The sequence below is a fragment of the Oryzias latipes genome, chromosome 11 (assembly GCF_002234675.1).
Source record: "Oryzias latipes chromosome 11, ASM223467v1".
Classification (NCBI taxonomy): Eukaryota; Metazoa; Chordata; class Actinopteri; order Beloniformes; family Adrianichthyidae; genus Oryzias; species Oryzias latipes.
Window position 1 is genome coordinate 4,580,957 of NC_019869.2, and position 6,112 is coordinate 4,587,068.

A 6,112-nucleotide genomic window follows, 5' to 3' on the forward strand; every position below is an offset into this window, starting at 1 on the left:
TCAGAGGTTTCTGATGAGCACCTGCTGCTCTGCAGAAACTATGTCCTCGAAAACAACACAGGTTTTTGGATTTTGCTTAAAAACTGTATAATCATAACTTTTTAACATTTTTACATGTTGAGCATAATTTGCATTTTTTTTGGGCAGTTTGATCAAAATATTTACATTTCAGTGGATTTTTTTAATTCGCTAATTTCACCCAAAAATGCTAGATCTGGAATCTTTCTTCACGATTAAAAAAAAAAACATTTAAATGCAGGTAAATTATTTACTGTATGTTCGTATCTAATGCCGAGTTTATATTAAAATTTAATTCATGTAGCCCATTGCTGAGAATCCAGCCATGCCCAAACCATGACACTTCCACCACTGTGCTTCAGCCTGACATAACTTTTTCATGCAATTATGTCTTTGAAAACTTTTAATTAAAAGTGTCTCTTCCACTTAAATTTCCACAGAATCTTAATAAAAAGGAACTGGTTTGCATGTTCAATGCCATTTTAACCCTTTCCCCTTCTCAAAGTCTTTGTTGGCTCATGCACCAGCAGAATCTGAAATGAAAATTCTTCTGAAAGACGTCTGCATATTGAGGTCACCTACACGTGTACTAGAAGCCATCTATTTTTTTTTACCTATTAGAGCATTTAAAACAAATAAATAATAAATAAACATTCCTCCATCCATCTGCAGAATTCCTGTCAGGGTCACCTGCTTTTGGGCAAAGGGCCATACACTCACACCTAGAGGCAATTCATAATAATCAATTAACCCATGCAGCATGTTTTGGAACTGTGAGAGGAAGCTGGAGAAAACCCACACATGCATGAGGAGAACGTGGAAACACAAAAGACCCAGTCGGGATTTGAACCGGGGTCTTCTCACCGTGAGGTAAGCCAGAAAATGTACAATTGGTTATTTAGGGTTTGTCTTCATGAGCAACCAGCACTGTGTCAAGTTTTTTACAATTTTGAACAACACTCAGCAGTATCAGAGGAGCAGGGCCTCATGTTTCAACAATCTTACAAATCAAAATCCAAGTAAGGACATCGGAAACACAAAAATCCTCTCAAATAAAACTGCAGACAGAAACAGGGTGCAGCTACCCGGGCTATAAAAATACTTGAACAAGTCTACTTTGAACAGGGACTTCAACCAAAGTAATACCATTTTTCAACGTCCTTTAGCATTGCAGACGAATACTGTCCTCTGTTGCATTATTGACAGCTTGAAAGTTGACCCCTAGAGCACATAATACCACCATTAATCCACCTTCTAAATTATTTATTGTTACTTAATTACCTGGTTACCCTCCTCAAGAAATATGGCGGATTGTGTACAATGCGCAAGGCATGATGGGACTGTTAGCTGCAGGAAAACTGTTCACTAGAGGTCTGCATGGTAATGTGGAATAGATCTGTGTGGATGGATGTCTATTATGAGGTTCCATTTGTGCCAAAAATATGAAAATATGTTTTTGCGTCCACTGTCTATGTCTATGGTCCATTGTCTATGTCTATTAAACAAGTTCATTGAAAATTCGTTCATGTCTATGTACAAATTTTTGGCACAAATGGAACCTCATAGATGGTTGACTCCATAGAAACAGCCAAGATGGATAGATGTGTCCGTGTCCAGTAGGAAGTTCTGACTCACTTTGATCCCAATTTTTCTACCCAACCGTCATGTTGTGATGCGACGGACCGAGCAGCTTCACACGTTTATTTCTGGAGGTGACACGTTTGCTAATGATGCAGGTTTGACCGTGATGTCTGTTAACGAGAAGCGGTCCGTCAGTGTCGGAACTCGCTGAGAGTGCTGACCGCCACAGGAGGTGGCGAAGCCTCCAGGGAGGCGGATATTTCAGTCCAGAAGGAGTTTGCACGAAACCAGTCAAACGTTGGCCTTTCACTGAGGACTCTAAAGCTTCTTGTTTCACATTTGTCTTTCATCGTGCTCAAAATTATCAAATTTCTTTAACATATAGCAAAGACAAGAACTGATGAACATTTAAACATGATTTTGATTCCCAAATGTCCTCTTTTGTCTACATTACTGTCAGTCTGAAGTAAAAATGCCCCAACAGGCAGGTATATCTTCTTTATGAAGACGTGACTTTTGCACAAACGTGCTACCCAACAGTCCAGCTTGCTTGGAGAAATGTCCTTTATGCAGAATCATTGTCTGCCAAGTCTCCTGAAAGTGAAAAATGTCTCCCTATCGCTTTTCCAGCAGAGATTAGATGTTATTCCTGCAGAGCTGACTTTCTGTTGGCGGTAACATCGGAACGCATCACGCCGAACAGTCAGACCACCGTGCATTTGCAAAGAGCACGAAGATGAAAGGCGTCTCTGATGTTCCAGGTTGCCGGTGACCTTCGCTGAACGGACAGCAGCAGAGACGTCTGAAACGCCACAGCAGAAAGTTCTGGTTCTCTGTCGGGCAGCAGAGACATTCTCGCGTTAGAGTTTAGATTTACATGATTTCATGCACACAAATTGTGTTGTGGATTACACAAAAGGTCACATCTCAGAGCCTTTTTGGGGAGGACACACAAATCTAGACTGGAGATTTATTTTTTCACCCTTTTGATGGTCATTTTTTAAGGATTTTTTTAGGCTTTCTCTGATTATCAGCTGATTGACTTTTTGCTTTTTGTTCACACGAGAGAAACTTGTAATTAAAAAAGAGTTAATAGGTTGTGGACTCAGGACTCAGCTGCTCAAATTCTTTAAAACGTTAAAAAATGTTACTCAGATGCTCATTTTTTTGTCTTCTTTATACAAATGAAGCAAATAATCAAGGATTAAAACAAGAATTAATTATCCTCAGGTACTGGAGACTTTAACTAAATTGGTGCTAAAATTCCTGCAGCGTGAAACTGTATTTATATAATCTCATATAAATAAAATCAATAAAAACATTTTTAAAATAAGCAACTTTTTGCATTGCTCCAGATAAACCAACTACAGAAATAAAGCAAGTAAGAAAAAGGAGAAGAAGAGAAAAATAATTAACAGAATTAACCAGATTTTCAAAATAAAACTCCATATTTTTGCGTTTCTTTTGAGTATATATTTTATATATATAAAATCCTTATTTATGAAGACTTTGCTTCCTTTTTTTGATTTAAAACCATAAAAAACTCCATGGCATAGTTTTCTCCCTAAATATTAGAAGCTGGTAAACTTGTGTTTACATTACAAATACGCTTTTCAAACTTTAAAATGAAGAAAATCCCATAATCCTTTAGGAAAAGTGAGTGTAATGGATTCAAATTTATCAGAGAAAATACAGAAAATGTTTTAAAAAATTAGATTGCAGCAACCTTTACGTTTTAAAGCAAACTTGCATTTTAAAACAAACTAACTGAACTGTCACTCATTAAAAAAATGAGTCACAGCCTAAATCTAAGAGATAGGCTCAAACGCATACATAAAACAATATTGTGGTATTCTTATAAACAAAAATCTATTTATATGGTTTCATTAAAATATGATGCTCCGATCCTGAAAGAGAGACATTTTTTTTAAACATTTTGTCATTTAACTGCTTGTTTTGTCTCAATCTTTGAGCTCAGTGTAAACTAAGAATAAATTCAATAAAAACAAAACATCTAAAATGTTCTTTTTTGGATCACGATTTTGTTTTGTTTTATGCGTTTATTCAGATTTGTGTTCACCGCTGCACGTCTCCTTCACACCTGATTTAAATCAATAACGCCATCAATGGTGGCCCATGTTTTTAGACGTCTCTTTTCAAATAGTTTTTTCTGGTTCCTAAGTTTCCATCAAGTGAGTCTTTGGTTTCCAGAACTGACTTTCCTCCAGCCAGATGACCTCAACTTTTTCTGATAACAACCGAACGGCGGTGGGAAAGCATTTTTCAGTTCCGAGTGTCTGAAGAAGCACAAGGCCATGTGTTTAATGTATTCTGGCGCTCATTTTTCTCCTGAAGGTGACCAAACCCAAGGCGCCTCAGCGGGAGGTCATCCTGTCCTCTAGCTCTCTGGGTTTCCTGAATAAACACTGCGTACGTCGACATCAGCCTCAGCCTCCACTGTTGAGCGGACATTCATCTTTACCTGCGGGTTTTTTTCCAGCTCTGACCCGTATAAAAACCCTTACACATCCTTTAAACACAACGTTGTCAAAATTCCATCCTTACTACAAAAAAACCCCAATACAATCAAAAGTAGCTTGCACATCCGTAGCAATATCTGTATAGTTTTACATTTTTAAATTACTTTATTTCAACAATTTAAAACAAAACACAAACTAAAGAAGACAACAATTGGAAAGAATAAAAAAAGTAAATTAAATCGGTAAAAAGTTGTGAATTTTTGTAAACATTTCTCCCATCTTCAGCCATGTAAAGGCCTGTTTCAGCACAAAATAAAGCGATTTCAGTCTAAACAGCAGCTACAAACAAAACCTTCCTCTTCATCTTCTAGTATTCAAAGTGTTTATACAAATCTTCAAGGTATTTTTCTACTTTTAGTTTATTTATTTCTATGTGTTTAAGCATTTTGATAAGTATGTTAACTCACATTATTGTTTTAAATTAACTCAGGTGCGTTTATATGATTAATAAAGATACCAATAGGTATTGAAAAATCAATCTAGAACTGGGAGTAACAGCAGTATCCATTGAAAACCAAAGATACAAACAAGACTATGTCGATAATAATATAGGAATATTGATCATTGAGCAGTTTGTCTTCTGTTGTGTCCTTGTTGTTAGCCTTTCTATCAATGCAGTTGTACTGGTTATTGACTGAAGGGGAACTGCAGAGAGGGATGTGTGCAAACAACACGCGAAGAAATTCGATTGTTTTGTTCGTTGGCAGGTTTTTATCTTTGAAGCTGTTATGTGAAAGTTGTTTTGTTTTTGTTGCTTAAAATATAAATTAGTTTCTCTGTGTAGAGGCATTTTCTTTTACAATCTTAAATGCAGAATGATTAATAAATATCTAGATCGTATCAGCGCAGGTATTGGAATGAATCATATCGCCACAAAGGAATGTGTTATTTATCGATTCGGGGACCAAGTATGGAGATCCAATGATGTAAGATGGAAAGATACACAACACTAAGAGTTAAGCCTGAACATCTGAGCAATTCTTTTAGACTGTGTGTGACTGGATTGCGATCTGGACCAGGGATGGGCGACTCCGGGCCTCGAGGGGCTGTACTCCTGGATGTTTTCCAACATACCCTGCTCTGGCATGTTCTCATTTGCTAGTCACAACTGAATTAGCTTGAATATCTGGAGATCACGCAGACACACACCGGCCCTTGTGGCCTGGAGAGATATGAGTTTACGGCTTGTTGTTCTTGGTGGATTGTGGACACTGTGGCTTGATTAAGTCAAAAAGATCTTGGAAGCTGCTTGGTTGACATGAAACAGTTAGTGAAAAATACTTGAAGTTAGAGGGACATCCGCCTGGGTGGGTAAAATGTATTCTCCCTTTCTACCCAACCCTTGGGGGAGTGGGTTAACCCCCCAATCCAACCCCTTAAAGTAGAGTGTCAAGCAGGGAGGCATTGGATCACTTTTTTTAGAATCTTCGGTTTGACTCTGCCATGGACTTGAACGCACTACCTTCCAATCTCAGGGCAGACACTCTCCACATGGCCACTGAGATGACCTCGTGGTAAAAAAAACTAAAGTAAATAAAAATAAAAAAGACTGTCAAAAAACTTTGGGTTTAATCTTAAACTTGAGCTGAAGATACAGCTGGTGACCAACAGGTGGCGCCAAAACTCACCAAAAAACAGGCTATTTAGAGAAAAACTTAAAGCTTCATCAGAGAGCGACACTAACCCTTGTGGTATCCTAGCCACTTTAACATTGGGAGGTGGGTCATCTAGACCCACTAGACAGTGCTCTGAACCTTTTTTCTTAAATGATTTGTGATCTTCACTGGTGTCCATGGATTACATGAAATCTTTCCACCTTTATCCACCTTTGTGATGGTAGAAATAACACGTCAATGTAAGGGTGGGGGGTCATCTAAGACAGCACAAGGGCTAAAGCAGCTAAATTTAAAAGCAAACTGCTAAAATACTTTGGACGAAAATAAATAATTCTGATCTATTGGTATTAAAGGTAA